General features: G+C 48.1%; 1 protein-coding gene across 4 annotated transcripts in view; it reads right to left on the bottom strand.

Moving 5' to 3' along the window:
• The window catches only part of TBATA (thymus, brain and testes associated), a 123394-nt gene that overhangs the window by 77744 nt on the left and 21888 nt on the right, over window positions 1–23762 (bottom strand). The window contains exon 4 of one of the 4 annotated variants that reach the window (XM_075347260.1): window positions 12671–12792. The exons of the other annotated variants lie outside the window; for them this stretch is intronic. The gene's annotated coding sequence lies outside the window, so the exon portion shown is untranslated. The remainder of the gene's footprint in view (window positions 1–12670; window positions 12793–23762) is intronic. 4 annotated transcript variants of the gene reach the window in all.

Raw genomic sequence — 23762 nt, 5'->3', positions numbered from 1 at the left:
CCCGCGGCATGTACACATACATACATACACACACACACACACACACACACACACACACACATGGTCCCGCTCGGCTTACCTGCAGTGATGAAGTCCCGCCATCCCGACCTCAGCGCTGTCACTGTCCTCCATGGCCGCCGCTTGTCACATCACCTCTCGCTTCCGACCCGAGACTGACTAGCGGTGACGTCACGGGCCTCTCGCGATACTTGGTGTGAAGGCGCCAGTCATTGAACTCAGTGACAGGGGCTGTCAGTGTGCTGGAGATCAGCGCAGGTAATGTACCTCGCTGACAGCAGCACTTGTCATGCCCTGCAGTGACCTGGGCTGACCCATTGATGTTAGCTCAGGTCACTGCACTGCTCTCCCAGCCAATGGGGAACATCCTGCTCTTCATTGACTGGGACAGTGTGGATCGTCATGGCAACCCCTTGGATTACACCAGACCTGGATTTGTTTTTCTTTCTAATAAATTGGTTAAAGAGGGAATGTTTTGGAGAGTGTTTTTTCAAATAAAAATGTGTTTGTCGTCTATTTTTTTTTATTACTGACTGGGTTGGTGATGTCGGGTATCTGATAGACGCCTGACCTCACCAACCCCAGGGCTTGATGCCAGGTGACATTACACATCTGGTATTAACCCCATATATTACCCCGTTTGCCACCGCACCAGGGCGCGGGATGAGCTGGGGCGAAGCACCAGGATTGGCGCATCTAATGGATGCGCCACTTCTGGGGCGGCTGCGGCCTGCTATTTTTAGGCTGGGGAGAGTCCAATAACCATGGACCTCCTTAGTCTGAGAATATCAGACCCCAGCTGTCTGCTTTACCTTGGCTGGTGATCCAATTTTGGGGGGACCCCTACGTGTTTTTTTTTTTTAATTATTTATTTAATTTAAAATAACAGCGTGGGGTGCCCTCAGTTTTGGATTACCAGCCAAGGTGAGGTTGGCAACAAAAATAGGGGGAACCCTACGTCATTTTTTTTTTTCATTTTTTTGGCTAAATACAAAGCTAAGCACCCCTTAGTGCCACATGAAAGGCACCAAAGGGTGCTCCACTTTTTCTCCACTTTTTCTCCATTTTTTCTCCACTTTTTCTCCACTTTTTCTCCACTTTTTCTACATTTTTTCTCCACTTTTTCTCCATTTTTTTCTCCACTTTTTCTCCACTTTTTCTCCGTTTTTTCTCCACTTTTTCTCCACTTTTTATCCACTTTTTATCCACTTTTATCCACTTTTTATCCATTTTTTCTCCACTTTTTCTCCACTTTTTCTCCACTTTTTCTCCACTTTTTTCCACTTTTTCTCCGTTTTTTCTCCACTTTTTCTCCGTTTTTTCTCCACTTTTTCTCCACTTTTTATCCACTTTTTATCCATTTTTTCTCCACTTTTTCTCCACTTTTTCTCCACTTTTTCTCCATTTTTCTCCACTTTTTCTCCACTTTTTTCTCCACTTTTTTCTCCACTTTTTCTCCACTTTTTCTCCACTTTTTCTCCACTTTTTCTCCACATTTTCTCCACTTTTTCTCCATTTTTTTCTCCATTTTTTTCTCCACTTTTTCTCCACTTTTTCTCCACTTTTTTTCCACTTTTTCTCCGTTTTTTTCTCCACTTTTTATCCGTTTTTTCTCCACTTTTTCTCCACTTTTTATCCACTTTTTATCCACTTTTTATCCACTTTTTATCCATTTTTTCTCCACTTTTTCTCCACTTTTTCTCCGATTTTCTCCATTTTTCTCCTCTTTTTCTCCACTTTTTCTCCACTTTTTTCTCCATTTTTTCTCCACTTTTTCTCCACTTTTTTCTCCATTTTTTCTCCACTTTTTCTCCACTTTTTCTCCATTTTTTTCTCCATTTTTTCTCCACTTTTTCTCCACTTTTTCTCCACTTTTTCTCCGTTTTTTCTCCACTTTTTCTCCACTTTTTATCCACTTTTTATCCATTTTTTCTCCACTTTTTCTCCATTTTTTCTCCACTTTTTCTCCACTTTTTTCTCCACTTTTTTCTCCACTTTTTTCTCCACTTTTTCTCCTCTTTTTCTCCATTTTTCTCCACTTTTTCTCCACTTTTTCTCCGTTTTTTCTCCACTTTTTCTCCACTTTTTCTCCATTTTTCTCCACTTTTTCTCCACTTTTTCTCCATTTTTTTCCCCATTTTTCTCCACTTTTTCTCCACTTTTTCTCCATTTTTTTCTCCATTTTTTCTCCACTTTTTCTCCATTTTTTTCTCCATTTTTTCTCCACTTTTTCTCCACTTTTTCTCCACTTTTTCGCCACTTTTTCTCCGTTTTTTCTCCACTTTTTCTCCACTTTTTCTCCACTTTTTCGCCACTTTTTCTCCGTTTTTTCTCCACTTTTTATCCACTTTTTATCCATTTTTTATCCATTTTTTCTCCACTTTTTCTCCACTTTTTCTCCACTTTTTCTCCATTTTTTCTCCACTTTTTCTCCACTTTTTCTCCACTTTTTTATCCACTTTTTCTCCACTTTTTCTCCACTTTTTCTCCACTTTTTCTCCGTTTTTTCTTTTTTTCTCCACTTTTTCTCCACTTTTTCTCCACTTTTTCTCCATTTTTTCTCCACTTTTTCTCCACTTTTTCTCCACCTTTTCTCCACTTTTTCTCCACTTTTTCTCCACTTTTTCTCCACTTTTTTCTCCATTTTTCTCCATTTTTTCTCCACTTTTTCTCCATTTTTTTCTCCATTTTTTCTCCACTTTTTCTCCATTTTTTTCTCCACTTTTTCTCCACTTTTTCTCCACTTTTTCTCCACTTTTTCTACATTTTTTTTCTCCATTTTTTCTCCACTTTTTCTCCATTTTTTTCTCCATTTTTTTCTCCGTTTTTTCTCCACTTTTTCTCCACTTTTTCTCCACTTTTTCTCAGTTTTTTCTCCGTTTTTTCTCGTTTTTTTCTCCACTTTTTCTCCACTTTTTATCCACTTTTTATCCATTTTTTCTCCACTTTTTCTCCACCTTTTCTCCACTTTTTCTCCACTTTTTTCTCCACTTTTTCTCCACTTTTTCTCCACTTTTTCTCCACTTTTTCTCCACTTTTTCTCCACTTCTTCTCCACTTTTTCTCAACTTTTTCTACATTTTTTTCTACATTTTTTCTCAACTTTTTCTACATTTTTTTCTTTATTTTTTCTCCACTTTTTCTCCACTTTTTCTCCACTTTTTCTCCACTTTTTTCTCCACTTTTTTCTCCACTTCTTCTCCACTTCTTCTCCACTTCTTCTCCACTTCTCCACTTTTTCTCCACTTTTTCTACGTTGTTAATCCACTTTTTCTCCACTTTTTCTCCACTTTTTTCTCCACTTTTTCTCCACTTTTTCTCCACTTTTTCTACATTTTTTTCTCCATTTTTTCTCCACTTTTTCTACATTTTTTTCTCCATTTTTTCTCCACTTTTTCTCCACTTTTTCTCCACTTTTTCTCCACTTTTTCTCCACTTTTTTCTCCACTTCTTCTCCACTTCTTCTCCACTTTTTCTCCACTTCTTCTCCACTTCTCCACTTTTTCTCTACTTTTTCTACATTTTTAATCCACTTTTTCTCCACTTTTTCTCCGTTCTTTTTCTATGGTCGGTCTACCCATTAGCTCTGCCATGCATAGTGTAGCTCTACACCTACTGCACATGTTACTTTATGATTGACATCTCTTTCATACCAGAGCTGTCTAAGCCTACTCTGACCCCATATTTGTCATTACTATATTGTCCTTGTACTGTATTATGACATTTCTATCATGTGTTTCATTTCTTGCTGTGTTGCAATTTTTTTGCTGCATCCCAATTGTACCTCTACATTGTTCGAGTTTCTGTTATTGTTCTCTCACTCTTATGTGATACTGATTATTGTCATTTTTCAGGATTACATGCAGATAAGTCTAATCTGACGAAGGCTCAGGCCGAAACGTCATTTGTAACTTGTTTTGGACAAAAACATATATGCTTATGAAATTTTTTTTTCTTAATACGGACCAATAAAGAGTGATTTTGCATTACTATCCGTTGTGACTTACTGACTTAGTCTGGGAGATTTATTGTGCCGAGGTTACTCACTAATTTTATCTATTATTACCTCTGAGCACCTATATACCAGTGAGCAGAGCTTCCTCTACAGTAGTTCTCCTGATTAGGCATGCCCTTACTTCATGAGCAGGGCATTGCAGCTTTGGTAGCAACCATTACGACATGGACTCTGCTGCTGTGGACCCGAGAAGAGTGAGTGCAGATTCATTGCACCCAGACTCCTCACATGAAGGGTCCGCACTCCTAGAAAATGGGGGATACGTTCCCTGAGTGTCTCCCCCCATATTCTAGATGGTCCAGAGTCGTCGTGGGACCCCTTTATTTTTTTTCTTACAATAAATTGGTGAAAGAGGAAATGTTTTGGGGACTGTTTTTTCAAATAAATTTCTTTTGTCGATTATTTTTTTTTGTTAGTACTAACAGTTTATGATGTTGGGTATCTAATAGACGCCATGACATCACAAACTGCTGGGCTTGATCTCAGGTGACTTTACAGCTAGTATCAACCCGATTTATTACACCGTTTGCCACTGCACCAGGGCACGGGATGAGCTGGGGTGAAGCGCCAGGATTGGCGCATCTAGTGGATGCGCCACGTCTGGGGTGCCTGCGGCCTGCTATTATCAATTTGCTATCAAAAATGGGGGGACCCAACGTCATTTTTTTTTTAACTATTTTTTAAATAGAAAAAATTAATGGGCTTCCCTGTATTTTGATTGCCAACCAAGATAACAGCAGGCAGATGGGGTGGCAACCCATAGCTGTCTGCTTTATCTGCGCTGAGAATCAAAAATACCGCGGAGCGCTACGTCATTTTTTTAAAGATTTATTTTTACAGCACTGTGATGTCCAGCAATCAAAATACAGGGAAGCCCATTTTATTTTTAGTTATTTAAATAAATAATTAAAAAAATATATATATGGGCTCCCGCTGCATTTTTTGTATTGCTAGCTAAGGGTAATCCAAGCAGCTACTGGCTGCTAACCCCCACTGCTTGGTGTTACCTTCACTGGCAATGGAAAATCCAAGGAAGCATTTTTTATTTTTTTTGCCAAAAAACTCCAAAAAAAGGACGTGAGCTTCGCCATATTTTTGTATGCTAGCCAGGTATAGCAGGCAGGTGCTGGAAGAGTTGGATACAGCGCCAGAAGATGGCGCTTCTATGAAAATGCCATTTTCTGAGGCGGCTGCAGACTGCAATTCTCAGCAGTGGGGCCCAGAAAGCTCAGGCCAACCTGTGCTGCGGATTCCAATCCCCAGCTGCCTAGTTGTACCTGGCTGGACACAAAAATGGGGCGAAGCCTACGTCATTTGTTTTCTAATTATTTCATGAAATTCATGAAATAATAAAAAAAGGGCTTTCCTTTATTTTTGGTTCCCAGCCGGGTACAAATAGGCAACTGGGGGTTGGGGGCAGCCGTACCTGCCTACTGTACCCGGCTAGCATACAAAAATATGGCGAAGCCCACATAATCTTTTCAGGGGGCAAAAAACTTCTGCATACAGTCCTGGATGGAGTATGCTGAGCCTTGTAGTTCTGCAGCTGCTGTCTGTCTGTATGGAGAAGAGCAGACAGCAGCTGCAGAACTACAAGGCTCAGCATACTCCATCCAGGACTGTATGCAGAAGTTTTTTGCCCACCAAAAAAATGACGTGGGCTTCGCCATATTTTTGTATGCTAGCCAGGTACAGCAGGCAGCCACGGGCTGCCTCCAACCCCCAGTTGCCTATTTGTACCCGGCTGGGAACCAAAAATATAGGGAAGCCCGTTTTTTTTAATTATTTCACTTATTTCATGAAATAATTAAAAAAAAACCGACGTAAGCTTCGCCCCATTTTTGTGTCCAGCCGGGTACAACTAGGCAGCTGGGGATTGGAATCCGCAGCACAGGTTAGCCCGAGGTTTCTGGGCGCCTCTGCTACGAATTGCAGTCCGCAGCCGTCCCAGAAAATGGCGCTTTCTGTCACGCTCCCCGTGTCCTAGCACCACTCCTTACCCACTGATCCAGTCCATGTGTCCACCAGTCATGGCTGCCGCTCCCGCTCTTGCTCCCCTGAGTCCTGTTCCTGGTCTCAGGAGTCTGACTCTGAGTCTTAGCCACATGGTTCTGTATAGGACCAGGCCGCGCCCACTCTCCTGGTTTTATAGGCCCAGCACACCTGAAGCAGGAAATGACATAGGGCTGTTCTGGGTATATAAGACTTGCCTTTCCATGTGGGTGGGGCCTGATCAACGTGTCTTGTAGCTAGTCTTATGAGCTAGATGCTCAGGTCCCCTGGTACCGTGTCCTACTGACTTCTTGTCCTTGCACTCTGGTACCTGTGCCTGTTTACATTATTGTCCTAAAGAACTCTGTGACTCTGGTGACCTGCTTATACTTGTCCCTGCCACGTCAGTGCTCCGGCTGCCGTGTGCCCTGCCCTCCGGTGGGGTGCAAGGTCCAGTGGATCCACCTCCTGGGCCCACCAGTACTCCCAGCCCTGACAGATTGATCAGGCCATGGATCCCGCTGGAGCACAAACATCGGAGCTGGCTGAGCTGCGCCAGGAGCTGGCACAACAGCGGGAAACCCTGAACCGGATGCTGAAATTCATGACGTCCGTGGACCACCGGTTGTATACGCTGCAGACTTCCGTCTCGTCCACGCAGCAACCAGTCTCCAGGTCCGAACCAGTTTCTTCCACGGCCTCGCAACTTCGCCTCGCTGCTCCGCCTCGCTATGCAGGGGATCCCAAGTCCTGCCGCGGTTTCCTGAACCAGTGCTCCCTGCACTTCCAGTTGCTCCCGCACTTGTTTGCCTCAGACCAGGCCAAGGTGGCGTTCCTGATGTCACACCTGGAAGGCGAAGCCATGGCCTGGATTAACCCCCTGTGGGAAAACGAGGATCCAATGATCACCGACATCCAGGAGTTCCTGCGAGCCTTCAGAGGCACCTTCGACGAACCCGGACGAACTACCGCAGTGACCTCTACGCTCCTCCGGCTACGCCAAGGGACCCAAACAGTCGGCCAATACGCCATCCATTTCCGCACGCTCGCTTCGGAGCTGGGCTGGAACAATGAGACCTTAACAGCGGCCTTTTGGGAGGGTCTCTCTGGTCGTATTAAAGACGAACTAGCCGGCCGTGATGTCCCTCACACCCTGGACGCTTTGATTTCCCTGGCCACCCGGATTGATCTCCGCTTTCAGGAGCGTACCAAAGAGAGAGTCCGGGAGAAGCGACCACATTGCCATGCCTTGCCCCCGCAGAGACCTACCGTTCCCTCGTCCCTGCCTTTCCGTGACTTATCGCCAGAACCCATGCAGGTGGACCGGCTGACCCAGGCCAAGCAACGCCGTGCAGAGCGGCTCGCCCGGGGCCTGTGCTTCTATTGTGGAGACGGGTCACATATGCTACGTTCTTGCCCGGAGAAACCTGGTAGACCCCAGGTCCAAGGGGAGGTGGGAACCGCCACCCTTGGCACCGGAATCCCCTCCGTTCCAGTTACGCAGACTGTCCAGGTGACGACGGAGAAGATCAGGTTCACAGCAGAGGCCCACATTGATTCTGGGGCAGCGCGTAATTTCATACACCAGTCTGCAGTGAACCGATACCAGGTACCTGTGATCCCGCTTGCCAAGCCCCTCTGGTTCGCCTCCGTGGATGGTAAACCACTATACGAACCTGTCCGGTATACCACTGAACCCGTGAGACTCCAGGTTGGCACTCTGCATACTGAGACCATTGCCTTCTATGCCATCCCAAGAATGGCTCCTGAGCTCCTGCTGGGTCTGCCCTGGCTTCAACTCCATGACCCTGCCATTAGTTGGCGCTCTGGCGCTATTACTCGCTGGGGACCCTTGTGTCATGACCACTGCCTACAGACCGTTCCTCGGCCCCTGTCACCTGAACCTGTTATGCCGCAGGAAGAGGAAGAGGTGACGACGCAGTCCAGTGCCGTGCCACAACTCTTGTCTCTTGTGCCTGTGGTGCCATCGGAACCAGAGGAGACGACGCACTCCAGCGACGTTCCGCCGTCCCTGATAATTGAGACTGTGGTGCCACCGGAACCAGAGGAGACGACGCACTCCAGCGACGTTCCACCGTCCCTGACAATTGAGACTTTGATGCCACCAGCTACCGAGGATGAGACACTGTCCTGTACCCAGTCCGAGACGCCCGATCCGGCCGTCCAAGACTCCAGTCCTGTTTCTGACGGTCCTCCCCTTTCCATTGCCTCCCTTGCCGCTGACATGGGTTCCCTGATACGGGACATAGTGGCCATGAAAACAGTCCGGGGTAAGCAGTCCTTCCTAGTTGATTGGGTGGATTGCGGTCCTGAGGCCCGGTCCTGGTTGTCCCGGAAGTACGTAGCTGCACCTCTTCGGCACGCCTACATGTGCCGGCCGCGGGGAGGGGGGCTTCGGGGGGGGTACTGTCACGCTCCCCGTGTCCTAGCACCACTCCTTACCCACTGATCCAGTCCATGTGTCCACCAGTCATGGCTGCCGCTCCCGCTCTTGCTCCCCTGAGTCCTGTTCCTGGTCTCAGGAGTCTGACTCTGAGTCTTAGCCACATGGTTCTGTATAGGACCAGGCCGCGCCCACTCTCCTGGTTTTATAGGCCCAGCACACCTGAAGCAGGAAATGACATAGGGCTGTGCTGGGTATATAAGACTTGCCTTTCCATGTGGGCGGGGCCTGATCAATGTGTCTTGTAGCTAGTCTTATGAGCTAGGTGCTCAGGTCCCCTGGTACCGTGTCCTACTGACTTCTTGTCCTTGCACTCTGGTACCTGTGCCTGTTTACATTATTGTCCTAAAGAACTCTGTGACTCTGGTGACCTGCTTATACTTGTCCCTGCCACGTCAGTGCTCCAGCTGCCGTGTGCCCTGCCCTCCGGTGGGGTGCAAGGTCCAGTGGATCCACCTCCTGGGCCCACCAGTACTCCCGGCCCTGACACTTTCATAGAAGCGCCATCATCTGGCGCTGTATCCAACTCTTCCAACAGCCCTGGAGCCGGGTGGCTTGTTGGGTAATCATGAGTTAATACTGGCTTTGTTTTACTAGCCAGTATTAAGCCAGAGATTCTTAATGTCAGGCACGTTTGACCCGGCCATTAAGAATCTCCAATAAAGGGTTAAAAAAAAGACACCACACAGAGAAAAAATACTTTAATAGAAATAAATACACAGACACATTAGAGACTCCATCTTTATTACCCCCTGTCAGCCCAATAAATCCCCAATAAACCAGCGCTGATAAGAGGTTTTTAATAGAGGCTTAAATTATAAGCAGCAATTTCAGCGTTCCAAGTGCCTTTAAATGAATTTGAAGAAACTGCACTTCAGGATTGTAGTGAGGATTGTAGTGAGGATGAGGTGCCCCAGCCCATTACTTGATGGGCTGGGGCACCTCATCCTCACTACAATCCTCACTAGTGTAGTAGTAGTGACGATTGTAGTGAGGATGAGGTGCACCAGCCCATCATGGGCTGGGGCATCTCATCCTCACTACAATCCTCACTAGTGTAGTAGTAGTGACGATTGTAGTGAGGATGAGGTGCACCAGCCCATCATGGGCTGGGGCACCTCATCCTCACTACAATCCTCACTACAATCGGGAAGCAGCGTGCAGCCTTCACTCCGTGAGTGATCAGTGCTGCTAGCGGTAACAGCGGTAACGCTGACAGACGCGTTACCATAGCAACGGTGCTCCTGGAGCCACGGTTAGCGGTGGCGTCACCGCTAACTGCGTTGCTATGGCAACGGTGATCTCCGTTAATGACCGGCTGTGTCAGCCGGTCCCTAACGGAACGGGGAGTCGACCGTGTGCTAGAGAATATCGCCGGTACACGGCGATACACAAATGTGCACCGTGTACCGGAGAGATGCACTCGCAAGTCCTACATGACGTGTCATAGTCATGTGACCAGTCTGTAGCCAATGAGATAATAGCCACGTGACTGGTCACATGGCTATTTTGACGTCACGATAGGTCCTGCTTCTCTGCTGGCAGTGTCGGTCACCGGAAGGATTCAGCGATCATCGGATGGAATAGCGGCAGGAGACAGAGTGCAGGAGGGATCGCGGGGACCGGTAAGTGTTATGGCAATGTTTATTAACTGTTTGTGTACATTTATCATGCATTTTTATGTGTTTGTGATTGCCTCCCATTATAGCCTATAGGTTCGAGTTTGGTTCGTCGAACGTTCGACGAACCGAACTCGAACGGGACCCCCGTTCGGCGAACCGACCTCGAGCCGAACCGCGACCGGTTCGCTCATCTCTAGCCAAGACCCACCACTGTAAAGGAGGTGCGGCAGTTCATTGGGCTGGTGGGCTACTACCGAAGGTTCATTGATGGTTTCACCAAGATAGCAGCGCCTCTTCAAGATCTCCTGGTGGGCCAGCCAAAGAAGGCTAAGAAGCAAAGCCCTCCATTTGAATGGAACAGCCAAATAGAAACATCTTTTGTCTGGCTGAAAGGGGCTCTCACAGGAGAAGAAATTCTGGCCTACCCTGACTACAGCCAGCCGTTTGTACTGTACACAGACGCCAGCAACGTGGGACTGGGAGCAGTTCTGTCCCAGGTGCAGGGAGGCAGAGAGAAGGTGATAGCTTACGCCAGTAGGAAGCTTCATCCCACAGAAAGGAATCCAGAAAACTACAGTTCCTTCAAGCTGGAGTTCCTCGCTATTGTTTGGGCAGTGACTGAACGCTTCAAGCACTATCTGGCGTCGGCCAAGTTCACCATATTCACGGACAACAACCCGTTGACACATCTGGCAACAGCCAAGCTAGGTGCGTTGGAGCAGCGATGGATGGCCCGGCTGTCTAACTTTGACTTTACCATCAAGTACCGGGCTGGCAAGAAGAATAACAATGCTGATGCGCTGTCCAGAATGCCTCACTTACCCGAGTCTGGAGAAGACCTGGATGAACTCGAAGAGATAGAGTTACCGGCTTTCCATCACCAAGGTGTTTCCCAGTGTGAGCATGCTCTAGGAGAGAAGCGCTCGAGCCAGCACGAGGTCTCGGTCAACCCATTACTCCACCATAATTGGGAAGAGACACAGAACGGTGACCCGGCCGTGCGATTGGTCAAAGAAAAGCTAGCACAAGCTGAGACCCATCTCGGTCCAGACACTCCACAAGAAGCCCAGCAGCTGTGGAAGGAGAGGGGACGACTGTTCACCTACCAAGGCAAGCTCTGCAAGAGATATGTCAACTGGCGAACGAATGAACTCGTCTGGCAAATAGTGGTCCCACAGAGGGATGCTCCAATGGTCCTAGCAGCTTACCATGATAAAGCAGGACACTTCGGGTGGAAGAAGTTGGAGACCCTACTCCGCGATTGGTTCTACTGGGTGCACATGAGAAAGACAGTAGAGAAGTGGTGCCGAGACTGTGGTCCGTGTAACCTGAGGCGGAAGGATGATGCCAGCCAGAGGTCTCCCCTACAGCCAATTGTCACGAAGCAGCCCCTGGAGTTGGTGGCCCTGGACCACGTGAAGCTAACACCAAGCCGGTCAGGCTATGTGTACGCCCTCACCATTGTGGACCATTACTCTCGTTTCCTGGTAGTAGTGCCTGTGAAAGACCAGACAGCCAGAACAGCAGCTAGAGCATTTCAGGCATACTTTTGTCAACCTCACAGTTATCCGGAAAGGGTACTGACTGATCAAGGTCCTGCATTCGAGGCAGAAGTGTTCCAAGAGTTCTGTAACATGTACAGCTGTAAGAAAATCAGAACAACACCGTACCACCCCCAAACCAATGGATTGTGCGAGAAGATGAACCATGTGGTTATTGATATGCTCAAGACTCTACCTCTGGAAGAAAGAAACCAATGGCCAGAGAAGTTACCAGATCTGGTAGACCTGTATAACCATATCCCAGTAAACTCAACCAACTGCAGCCCTGCTTACTTGATGCGAGCAAGACCTGGCAAGTTACCTGTAGACTTTGAGATGGGAACTGTGTCACCTGAAGCGGTTCAAGAGATAGAAGATTGGGATACAGAGCGACAACAGCAGTACCGCAAAGTCCAGGAATGCGTAGAAAAGAGCCTGTCCCAAGCAAGAACGAGGCAAGAACAGAACTACAATCAAACAGCCCCAGCAAATCCCTTAACGCCTGGAGAACAGGTCCTCAAGAAGAAGCGGAGAACGCACAAACTAGATGATCAGTGGGAGAATGAACCCTACACCATTATTCCCTCCAATTTTGATAACAGTAAAGTGTGTCTCATAAGCAAAGATGAAGGAAAGACCTATCAAGCAGTTTCTAGAGACCGCCTGAAAGTGTGCCCTGGACGGTGAAAAATCAAAAAAGAAGTAGAAGTACAAGAAAGTCCCCAAATTCAAGAAAAAGAGGAAGAGATGATCCAAACAATCCTTGGAAAATTCCCCAAAACTTGGACCCGAATAAATAATGCCATAGTGGTACCAGTCTTGACGTTCCCGCAGTTGGTCGAGCCAGAGACAGAAGAGGTTCCAGATCCACCTAAGGAACTGTCCGCCCCAACACAAGATGACACGCCAGCAGTGGAACAGGAGAATCAACCCCCTGTCAGTGGTGAACCTGTCATACCCTTGGCGACTCTCAGACCACGTAGGCAATCATCACGCATACCTATCAGGGTTAGGCCTACCTGTAGTGCTGAGGTAGCAGACGCTCCAAATAGTCAGGGACAAACACCAGAGCTACGCAGGTCCCAACGTAGCACTCGGGGACGGCCACCTCCAAGGTATAGAGAGTAAAAAGAAAGAGTACCTATTAGAATGTATATAGTTATTTAAAATGTCTGTAATGTTGTGAATAAAATGCTTTTTATTTAAATGATTTAGTATATGGACAACTGGGTCACTGGACTATGAGTGGCCAACACTTTAATTGTTCATAGTTAGCACCAGTGTGCTCAGCACCCCTGAAGAAAAACCCGTTCGGTGTGCATAGAGGGGGGTCATCAATGCTCTGACGCACGCCCAGAGCCTACGTTGGAAGTTTTATCGCGGCGGGTCCCCCATGGAGCAGTGTAATGGACACCCGGCAGGGAGCCATACTGGACTCTTATAGTATTGTTTAAGTTTGTAACGTTTAAGAAAATGTGCCTCCCATAATGGGATGAAATGTTCTAACATGTCTTGTTTTGTTTTCTTCAGTCCGGGAGAACTGAGTTTAACTAAGGGGGAGTGTGGCGCCCCAGGACCTGGTCGCCACAACAGCATTGAACCTCCAAAGGGTTAATGCTGAGCCTGGAGGTAATTGGGAGGTCTATTGGCCAGTAAGTTTAACATCCAATGCAGTTTCTCCCTCAGGCCAGCAGGGGGAGCTCTGAACCTGGAGTTCCAGGGAGCATTTCTTAAGTCTGAGCTGAGGGAGGAGTTAGTGTTCAGTCTGTAGAGAGAAAGCAGAGAAAGCAGACGCAAAGTAGTGCTGTCCTGCGGACTGGGGCCTGGAGCTGGAGTAGCTTGGCCCAGTGAAGCAGGAGGAGCAGAGAGGCACAGAAGAGACTCGGACATCGGAGTCTGTGGTTGCCAGGGTGTAAAATCCTTCCCTGGTAGCCGAATCCGGAGGGCAGGAGAGCTGCAAGCCACCTGGCCCAGAAGCAATCTGAAGGTACAGCTGCATCCCAAGGGACCGGTGTGGACTCCAGCAGAGAAGCACCAGAGAGGGCCTGCGCAGCCTACCACACAGAAAAAGGGACAAACCACAGGTCCCAGCAGCAAGAGGGCCATTGCCAATCCAGAGAGCAGGGTCCTATAACAGTAAGGAAAGAACAGGAGTAGGCCTCATACTCATCTGGCCAAAAAGATACCTCAGTTACTTCCAGGCCGGCCGGAGCCCTCTACCACCTGTAACGGTCTCCCAGGACTAACTGTTTGCCAAGTAAAAGAGGAGAAGGTAAAGAGACTACTGTTTGTGCCTGTTTCTTTCACTGCCTGTCGGCCCTGCACCATATTATTTACACAACATCACACCATAGACTCTCACGAGCACCAACTGTTGCCCCGGGGTACCGCTTCACCTGTGGGGAGCAGGACCATCCAAGCTGCCATACCATCAGCCCCGGAGGCCTCATAGAGCAGCGGCGGCTTAATAGCCGCAAACCACAGGTGGCGTCACGACAACCATAAACTTTATTCACCAGCTATATTTAATTGACACCCACCAGGGCCACGGAGTCAGGCCCCGCCACCACTGACGACCCCCGGACTAGTCCGGCCCGGCACCGGGTGTCCCATAGCCCTGGGGTGGGCGAGTCATATATATTTGTGTTTCTTCAGATATTTTGTCATACCATGCCTGAGGAAGAGACCTGAGATGTCTCGAAAGCTTGCTTTATAACATCATATTTTATTTTAGTTAGCCATTAAAAGGTATCACAACTACAAAATTTTAATTTTGTTTCTCTCACTGAGAGCAATCAATCATTGGGTAATAAATGAACTGTGTAAATAAATATGTCTGTGTTCTTCTGTAGAAACCTTCCTTATATATGAATTAACATAACCCAACCTGTAGTCATTTAGTGCCACAAAGAACTGGTGAGGTGACGGTCTGTTATTGGCAAAGGTTCAGCAGGCTGAGGACTCTGAACTGCCCTTTCAATAGTTACAAGTAGAGATGAGCAAATAGATTTATGAAATCAATTTGCCTCAAATTTTACAAAAAATGTGGGTTTGCCACTTTGATAAATTATAGAGGGTTGGGAGCCCGGGAGGCGTCACACCACCTAAGGAAGTGACAACACATGTGTTAAGGTGGGTAAGCAGCATTGTGTGGTCTGATATCTCAATGCTGTCTCTCCAGTGGGGTTAACTTCTAATGCATCATACTCTTTTAACAACATGGGAATATGTGATTGGTTGCAGCCAGACGTGCCCCCACACTGAGTGATAGCTGTCTGACTGCAACCAATCACAGATGTCGGTGGGGGTGTCTATGTTGTACAGTAAAATAAATAAATTATTTTTAAAAACCGGTGTGCGGTTCCCCTAATTTTGATATCCAGCCAAAATAAAGCCCCACAGCTGGGGACTGGTATTCTTAGACTGTGGAGAACTATGGTTAATAACCAAAAAGAGGAAATATTCAGCTCACCCCTCTTCACTCAAGGATCACACCACTGATGCACGGAAATGCCCTCGCCCGGGCGGAAAGGCACATTCAGCAAGAGAAAAAATCCAGCATCGCATAGAGGAGATGTTTAAATAAAACTGTGAAAATTTATTGAATCCAGTAAAATCTTAGATACATAGGGGAACACAGGGTGAAACAGGTACTATCCTGTTTTTCCCCTGTGTCCCTGTGTTCCCCTATGCATCTACGATTTTACTGGATTCAATAAATTTTCACAGCCTATGGTTATTAGGCTCTCTCCAGCCTAAAAATATCAGCTAGCAGCTTCCCGAAATTGCCGCATTCATTAGATGCGACAGTCCGCACTTTAACCAGCTCTTCCCGATTGCCCTGGTGCGATGGCAATCGGGGTAATAAGGAATTAATGGCAGCCCATAGCTGCCACTAAGTCCTAGATTAGACGTGGAAGGCATCTATGAGATACCCCCTGATCACTATTCTGTAAGTGAAAGTAAATAAACACAAACACTTCAAAAATCCTTTATTTGAAATAAAAGACAAAAAAGCTTTCACCACTTTATTAACCCAAATAACACCCCTGCAGGTCCGACGTATTCCACATGAGGTCCCAAGATGCTTCCAGCACTGCTACATATGACGCTCACAGCGAGCGCCATAGAACATGACTGCCCACTGTGAGCTCTACACAGCAACTGAAGTGAGCTGCGCAGTCAGTGGTGACATCACTCAGGTTAGCCGTGGCTACAGCTGGAGTCCTCCTCCCATGACAGCAAATCACCTGAGTGACTGAAGGGAGCAGTGCAGTGACGTCACTCGGGTGAATTGCGGTCACAACTGGAATCTCCACCTCTGACTGCAACTCAGGCTGCAACTGATGTAAGCAACATGTGGAGACACTCACCTGAATGACATGACCACCGATCGCGTGGCTCACTTCAGTCATGGCCTGAACCTTACAGCGGTGAACCTGTGACATCACTGCCATAACAGACGCTGTATTGCAGGGTCTGCAACTGTGACGTAAGGTGGTTAAGGGTGGCTTTACATGCTACAATATCGGTACCGATATCGCTAGCATGCGACCTGGACCCTTCGTTTGTGCGAAAACGGGCATATCGCTGCCCGTCGCGCACAAAATCGTGCACCCCCGTCACACATACTTACCTGCATAGCGACGTTGCTGTGACTGGCGTACCGCCTCCTTTCTAAGGGGGCGGTCCATTCGGCGTCACAGCGACGTCACTAAGCGGCCACCCTATGAAAGCGGAGGGGCGGAGATGAGCGGGACGAACATCCCGCCCATTTCCTTCTTTCCACATTGTGGCCGGCGGCAGATAAGGAGATGTTCCTCGTTCCTACGGGGGTCACACACAACAATGTGTACTGCCGCAGGAACGAGGAACAAAAACAGCAAAGCGATAGTATCGATAATTGGGAGCGGACCCCCATGTCAATGAGGAGCGATTTTGGACGTTTTTGCAACGATCCAAAATCGCTCCTTGGAGTCACACACTACGAGATCGCTACAGCGGCTGGATGTGCGTCACAAATTCCGTGACCCCAATGAGATCGCTGTAGCAAAATCGTAGCGCGTAAAGCCCGCTTAACCTGAGTTCATTCTGATCGCGCGGCTCTGTCTGCACTCAGAGTGGACAGTCATGCTCTATGATGCTCGCTGTGACAGGACAGAGGTGTAGCAGACCTGAATCACCATGGGATCTCCTGTGGATTACTTCGGACCTGCAGGGGTGTTTGGGCATTAATAAAGTGGTGAAAGATTTTTTTTTTGTATTTTATTCCAAATAAAGGATTTTTGGGGTGTTTGTGTTCATTTACTTTCACTTACAGATTAGTGATGGTGGCGGGGGTCTCATAGACGACTGCCATCACTAATCTAGGATTTGATGTTTCTTTTTATGCTTGACGGTCCTGAGGAAGGGAGCTGAGCTCCTGAAACGCGTAGACATATGCCAATAATAAAGATACGTTAATCTGACATCTGAACAAGTGATCATTGGCACGGCATTGAATCACCCCTTTCTACTCTGCTCTGTAATCTAGGACTTAGTGGCAGCTGTGGGCTGCCATTTACTCCTTATTACCCTGATTGCCACCGCTCCAAGGCAACGGGAAGAGGCGGGTCCAGCTCCAGAATTGGCGCATATTATGGATGCGCCACTTCTAGTTCGGTAGGGGGCTGCTATTGTTAGGCTGGAAAGGGACAAATAACAATGGCCCTTCCCACACTAATAATATCAGCCCCCAGTTGTCTGCTGTACCTTGGCTGGTTTTAGAAAAATGGGGAGACCACACGTCTAAAAAAAAAAGCGTGAGATCCCCTCTATTTTCATAACCAGCCAAGACACAACAGACAGCTGACGCTTTCAGCCTGTATCTGCTTCTGTTCCTGTGCTGGATATGAAAAACATCGGAATCTCACGTCATTGTTTTACCCCCCAAAAAATTAAAAAAAAATAGTCCCTGCTAGCTATCCCTCTATCGAGCTATTTTGTTATTTCTTTCTATCTGTTCTTTCTGATCTATTCTATATGTTCCTTCTTTCTATCTATTCTACAGTATATGTCATTTTATCTATCTATCTATCTATTTTTTCTATCTATCTATTCTGGCTATCTATCAATTATCCTACCCTATCATATTTTGTTTCTCCTTTAAAAAAATGCATTAACAAAATCGCAGCAAAAATGCACCATCATTGCAAGCGTTTTTTTTACATATCCAGGCTCTCTGTGACAAGGTGCAATTTTGGTTGCAGTTTATGTGTAGAAAAAACTGCAGCGTGTGCATATAGCCATAGAGGAGAGGATCAGAGGACCATTGGTGACAGGTCTCGTATGGAGGGGGCTGAGGAGAGGTGAGTATAAGATTTTTATTTGGTTCCATAATCGATTCAATCCACAACAAATTTATTCTACGTGATTTTAATTTTTTCCCTAAATTGAGCAAATTTTGAGACATTTCCTTAAATCACCTATTCCTGTTATCTCTGTCCACTACTTTATCCTGGGTTCATTCACTTGTTATCACCAAATGCACTATTTGTCCTATATTCTGACCCAGTGACCTTGCTACCTGACATTTAACCCTCTTGGCTTTGATCCATCATTCCCCTTTGATGTTTTTTTATGATTTATTTTATAGTATTCTTATCTCCAAGGTGCTGCACATATCCAGGGTTTAGGGTACCGTCTCACTAAACGACGTACCAGCGATTCCGACCATGATATGACCTGGTCGGGATCGCTGGTGCGTTGCTACATGGTCTGGTGAGCTGTCAATCAGGCAGATCTCACCAGTGACCAGTGACCAGCCCCCTGCCACCAGCGACGCGTGGAAGCGATGCTGCGCTTGGTAACTAAGGTAAATATCGGGTAACTAAGCAAAATGCTTTGCTTGGTTACCCGATATTTACCTTGGTTACCAACGCACACCTTTTACCGCTGGCTCCCTGCACTCGTAGCCAGGGTACACATCGGATTAATAAGCAAAGCACTTTGTTTAGTTACCCGATGTGTACTCTGGCTAAGTGTGCAGGGAGCAGGGAGCCAGCACTGGCAGCCTGAGAGCAGCGGACGCTAGTAACCAAGGTAAATATCGGGTAACCAAACTAAGTGCTTCTCTTAGTTACCCGATGTGTACCTTGGTTACCAGCGTCCGCAGCTTCCAGAAAGCCGGCTCGGTGCACATTCAGATCGTTGCTCTCAAGCTGTCAAACACAGCGATGTGTACTTCCCAGCAGGAGAGCAAAGTCCAAAAAATGAACCAGCACTGTGTGTAACGAGCAGCGATTTCACAGCAGGGGCCAGATCGCTGCTCGGTGTCACACACAGCGAGATCGCTAATGAGGTCACTGGTGCGTCACAAAAACCGTGACTCAGCAGCGATCTCGCTAGCGATCTCGCTATGTGAGAAGTACCCCTTACAGTAAATATCACTTAATATATCAAAAGGTACAAATCAAGAAAAACTAGATACAGGTAAGAAAGAGACAGTCAACTACATTGGGAGAGTTGACGCTTCCCATGATGGCTCACAATTTACAAATGGAAGGAGGAGAAATTCGATAGGTGAGAAATAAAGCTGTAGACGTGATATTGCAGGGGTAGCAGGGGTATTGAAATTTGTAGGTTTTCTTGAAGAGGTGAGTTTTTCAGTTAAAATATAGACTGTTCAGGTCAGGAAGAGTGAGTCTGATCACTTGGGGTTAAAATTCCAAAGTATGCGGAAGAAATGGGAGAAATCTTAGAGATGGTTGTGAGAGGAACATGCAAGAGGAGAGCCTAAAAGACAGTATTGTGAGGACTGGAGATGACATGTATGGGGATAGCCAGAAAGTAGGTCATAGTATGAAAGGGACAGGTATTTTGATCTAGATTATTTAGCCAATGGAGAGTCAATAGAAGAATAGACGGAAGTGAGGGAAAGATTAATTATTCAGGCAGAAGAGTAAAGGATGTATTGAAAAAGTGCAAGACATTATGGAGGGCCACAGAAGAGGATGTTGCAGTAGTCTAGTCAGGAGGTTATGAGGGGATAGTCACAGGATACAGTGAGGCAGTGGATCTGAAAGCCTGGAGAAATTCTAATAAGACCGGGGCCACACGGGGATTACTGCGATTCCCTCGCATGACACTCGGCTCTCGCTGGCAGCACAGCAGAGCCGAGTGTCATGCGAGTGTCCCTGCGACTGAGCTGCGAGCAGACCTCAGCTGCGGGGGCGGGTCGGCACTGAGGAGGGGAGGGCAGGTGCTGCGGAGGACGGTGGCTGACGCTGAGGAGAGGAGGGAGGGATTTATCTCCCTCTCTCCTCCGTAGCTGGCTATTGTGATTCTCGCCCTGCACTTGTGGTACATCAGTGTGTGCTGCCCCCGCGACAGCCAACGGGCTGCTCAGACCCGGATCCACAGTGGCTTGAGGGGTCTCCATATCCAAGGCGGGGTCGCGCAGCTACCTCGGAAATAAAAAGGGGTGATTGTTTTGGGTAGTGAATGGGATAATGTTCGTGATGCCACCCACTGTGTGTGGTAACGTGAGGGACCACCGCTGCCGTTTAGGGGGAAGCCCGAGGACGATGGTGTGTGGCAGCTCGAGATGATAACCCTTCCGTAGGCAGGGGGAGTGGTGTCCCGGGATCCGGTGATGGATGGAGTGGGGAACCCGTCGGGTGAAAAGGGATAGCGGGTACTCACACAGTCCAAAGTCACTGACGCTGACACCAGGTAAACCAAACTCTTGAGTATCCTGCTCTCTCTGGGCGAGTACGCTGAGTCCGTGCCCCTTTGGTGTTGCAGGTTAGTCTGAAGCCTTGTCCCTTGGCACTGTGTGTCCTACGTGTGGATCCCTCTCACATTAAGTTATTCGGGTCCCGCTCACCTGCGTGGCTAGCAGGGTGAGCTTGCTCTCAGGGCTCACGCTTGGGATTTTCTGGACGGTTGTGGGAAGTTCTATCCCCCTTATTGCGCTAGTACCCCGATTCTGGAGCGGGTGGGGAACGGTTCATGAAGATGCCGTTCCAGTCGGGTAAATTACTCGGCTGCGTGAAGTTTCTTCCCAGCCTTGGGTCCGCGTACCCCATTGTGCCCTGGTCCCTGCCCGGTTGTAGCAAACGGCAGCCGGTCTGCTCTCTGTAGCAGCACCGTGCCCCCTGTCACTACCCCCTGCGACTGGGGTTCCAGCTCCTTCTGGCCAGGTCAACGTCTGGCACCTGAGACGGGTACAGGAGCCCAGCTCCACAGCGTGACCTGGCCTGTCACCGCTGCTCACTGCTCAACTACTACTCTACAACTGACATCTCTGCCCTCCCTCTTACATCCCCCCATCTGGGTGGCCCTATTCTCCTTAGGCTGCCCAATGAGTGGTTGGTGGATGTGGTACAGAGTGTTCCTCAGGATTTGTGTACACCTGTTGGTAGCAACACCAAATTGACAGGACCTGTAACCAAGGTGGAGCGGGTACCATGCAGAAGGGCAGATTGCACGGCACCCTGTGATGACCTGATAGGCCAGGGTGTCACATTCCCCCTTGGTTAAACGTAGCTCGTCCGCGCGCTACAGAACACCAAGCATTTATTTTTGGTTTTTAAGGAAAGAAAAGGGTTAACAAATATATTTACTTTGAACAGGTTCATCCCACTTTAGGGAGGTGCTTTCTTAAACCGTTACCAACTTTTTTTACTTTTGAGTTCGTCTGAAACAGGGGACGCTACCGGTTTTGATGGCAGCGGGGACCCAACCTTCCACGTTGTGGTCCCTCCCTGCGACAGTCCAGTCCCAACGTCCCGGGTCCCAACAACCCCCCACCCAAACAACCTGGTTCCCCTGGAAACCTAAATGGGTCCTTGGGCTGGGTTAAGGTCCCGGGGTAGGTCAAACGACTCTGTAAGGCACAACGGGTGCAGTCTTTTTACAAGACAACAGTTTGTGTTGGTCACGCAAGTCCTGTGACCATGGTCCATTTTTAATCAACTATAAAACATGGAAGTCTTTGTACAACTTTAACAAGAGTCCCTGTACCGTATTACAAATGCTGTCAATCTAGAGAAAATCAGGTTACTTTCCCATGCAATTAGCTTTTCATTAATTCTTTCATTTTCTAACATTTTCTATATGGAAAATAACAAACTGTGGAAAATAACAAACGGAAAACACAGATACCTAACAGTTTTACGGTATCATATTTTTGCTAGTAATATACGGGCGGGTACCGTAGCCACGCCTCCTTCCACCTGCGTGCTACCTCTGCGGACACGTACCCTTCTTCAAACATGACATGTTTGGTCACCTCCAGGGCATACCAGCCCCTCTCCCCGCAGTGTCGGGTGTAGCTGACCATTTCTTCAGGCTCTAGGTTGCGGCCAGGATGCTTCCAAGGAAGGTGTGGGGACACCTCCCGACGGGACACAAATACCCCCCGATGCGAGGCCTGCTTCACGGATGAAACCGCATTCCTGCTCGGTGTCAACGCGATTCACCAGACTGCGGCACCGTGGCCCTTTTACAGGTGAAGCAGCTCTCCTCACTTGCTCCTTCTCCGCCCTGTTGCGGGCAGCCAGCTCCTACTGCCACTGTTTTTCTCTGGTAGCAATCTCTTGTTGCAACTCCTGACTGTGTCGCTCCCAGTAGGGGGCATCAGTGTCCGTCCTAAGCTCCCTAACTGTCTCTAGCTTTAGGTGGACTCGAGCAGGCCCCAACAGCCATCGGGATACCGCGCGGTAGTATACCCGGAGACTGGGGAGGTTCCACTCTCGCCACTGAAAGTAGTGGGCCCGACTGCTCCACAACCGGGGTTGCAGGGTCTGGGTGCTCCACCTCTAAGGACGGGCCCGGTGATGCAGCCGGGTCTGATCTGGCCGGGCTCTGGGGGACCGCTGATGTGACTGGGACGACAGGAGACTTTAGGGGGGGGGGGGGGGGGGGGCTGCTGCCGGAGCTTCATAAAAACAAACTGCAGGTTCCACTGCTGGGATGGATAGTGGCAGCTCGGCGTCCGCCGAGGACAGGGTAGGTGACAGTGGAGTGGTTGCCGCAAGCGAGGGCGGACCGAATCCCTCATCTGCCATGGGCGGATTAGTGTAAAGCCCACTTTACACGTTGCAATTAGTTGTACAATCGCATTTGCGATGTGACACGCCCAGGTTGCATACGGGATCTATGAGATTTCACGTTGGTCGTTCATTTGCTGTCAACACGAGCGTTAGTAGTCTATGTTAAATTGGTCAATTTTGTGTGCGATCCTTTAGATCATGTGTTCTGTGACGTATGGCATTGGGCACCTTTTTTTTTTTTTTTTTTATTTATTGACTTGCCAAGCGTGTGTAATGCGTGTGTAATGTGGGATGCGTTTTTACTATGTCATCTGCCATTCAGCTCTGCTACACGGCCGCTAACAGCAGACACAGACAGCCATGTAGCAGAGCTGAATGGCAGATGACAGCAGACAGACAGAGCCGCACTGTCAGAATGAACTCGGGTGAACTTCACCCGACTTCATTGTGATGCTGCGGCTCTGTCTGTGTCGCGTCCTGATTAGCGGTCACCAGTGAAGACTCACCGGTGACCGCTAATCTCCTGAGTAACTGAAGTTAGCAGCCCTCTCTCATATACTCACCAATCCCCGATCCCCGGCGCTGCACGGCTTTCTCACTGCTGAGGCGGCTTTTACTGTTTTGAAAAAGCCGGCCGCCCATTAAACAATTTCGTATTCCCCTGCTTTCCCCCGCTCACCAGCGCCTATGATTGGTTACAGTGAGACAACGCCCCCACTCTGAGTGACAGGTGTCACACTGCACCCAATCACAGCAGCCGGTGGGCGTGTCTATACTGTGTAGTGAAATAAATAATTAAATAATTAAAAAAAAACGGCGTGCGGTTCCCCCCATTTTTAAAACCAGCCAGATAAAGCCATACGGCTGAAGGCTGGTATTCTCAGGATGGGGAGCTCCACGTTATGGGGAGCCCCCCACCCTAACAATATCAGCCAACAGCCGCCCAGAATTGCCGCATACATTATATGCGACAGTTCTGGGACTGTACCCGGCTCTTCCCGATTTGCCCTGGTGCGTTGGCAAATCGGGGTAATAAGGAGTTATTGGCAGCCCATAGCTGCCAATAAGTCCTAGA

This window comes from Anomaloglossus baeobatrachus, chromosome 5 (genome assembly GCF_048569485.1).
Source record: "Anomaloglossus baeobatrachus isolate aAnoBae1 chromosome 5, aAnoBae1.hap1, whole genome shotgun sequence".
NCBI classification, from domain to species: domain Eukaryota; kingdom Metazoa; phylum Chordata; class Amphibia; order Anura; family Aromobatidae; genus Anomaloglossus; species Anomaloglossus baeobatrachus.
The sequence above is the reverse complement of the archived record's forward strand: the minus strand, read 5'-3'. Positions and strand labels throughout refer to the sequence as shown.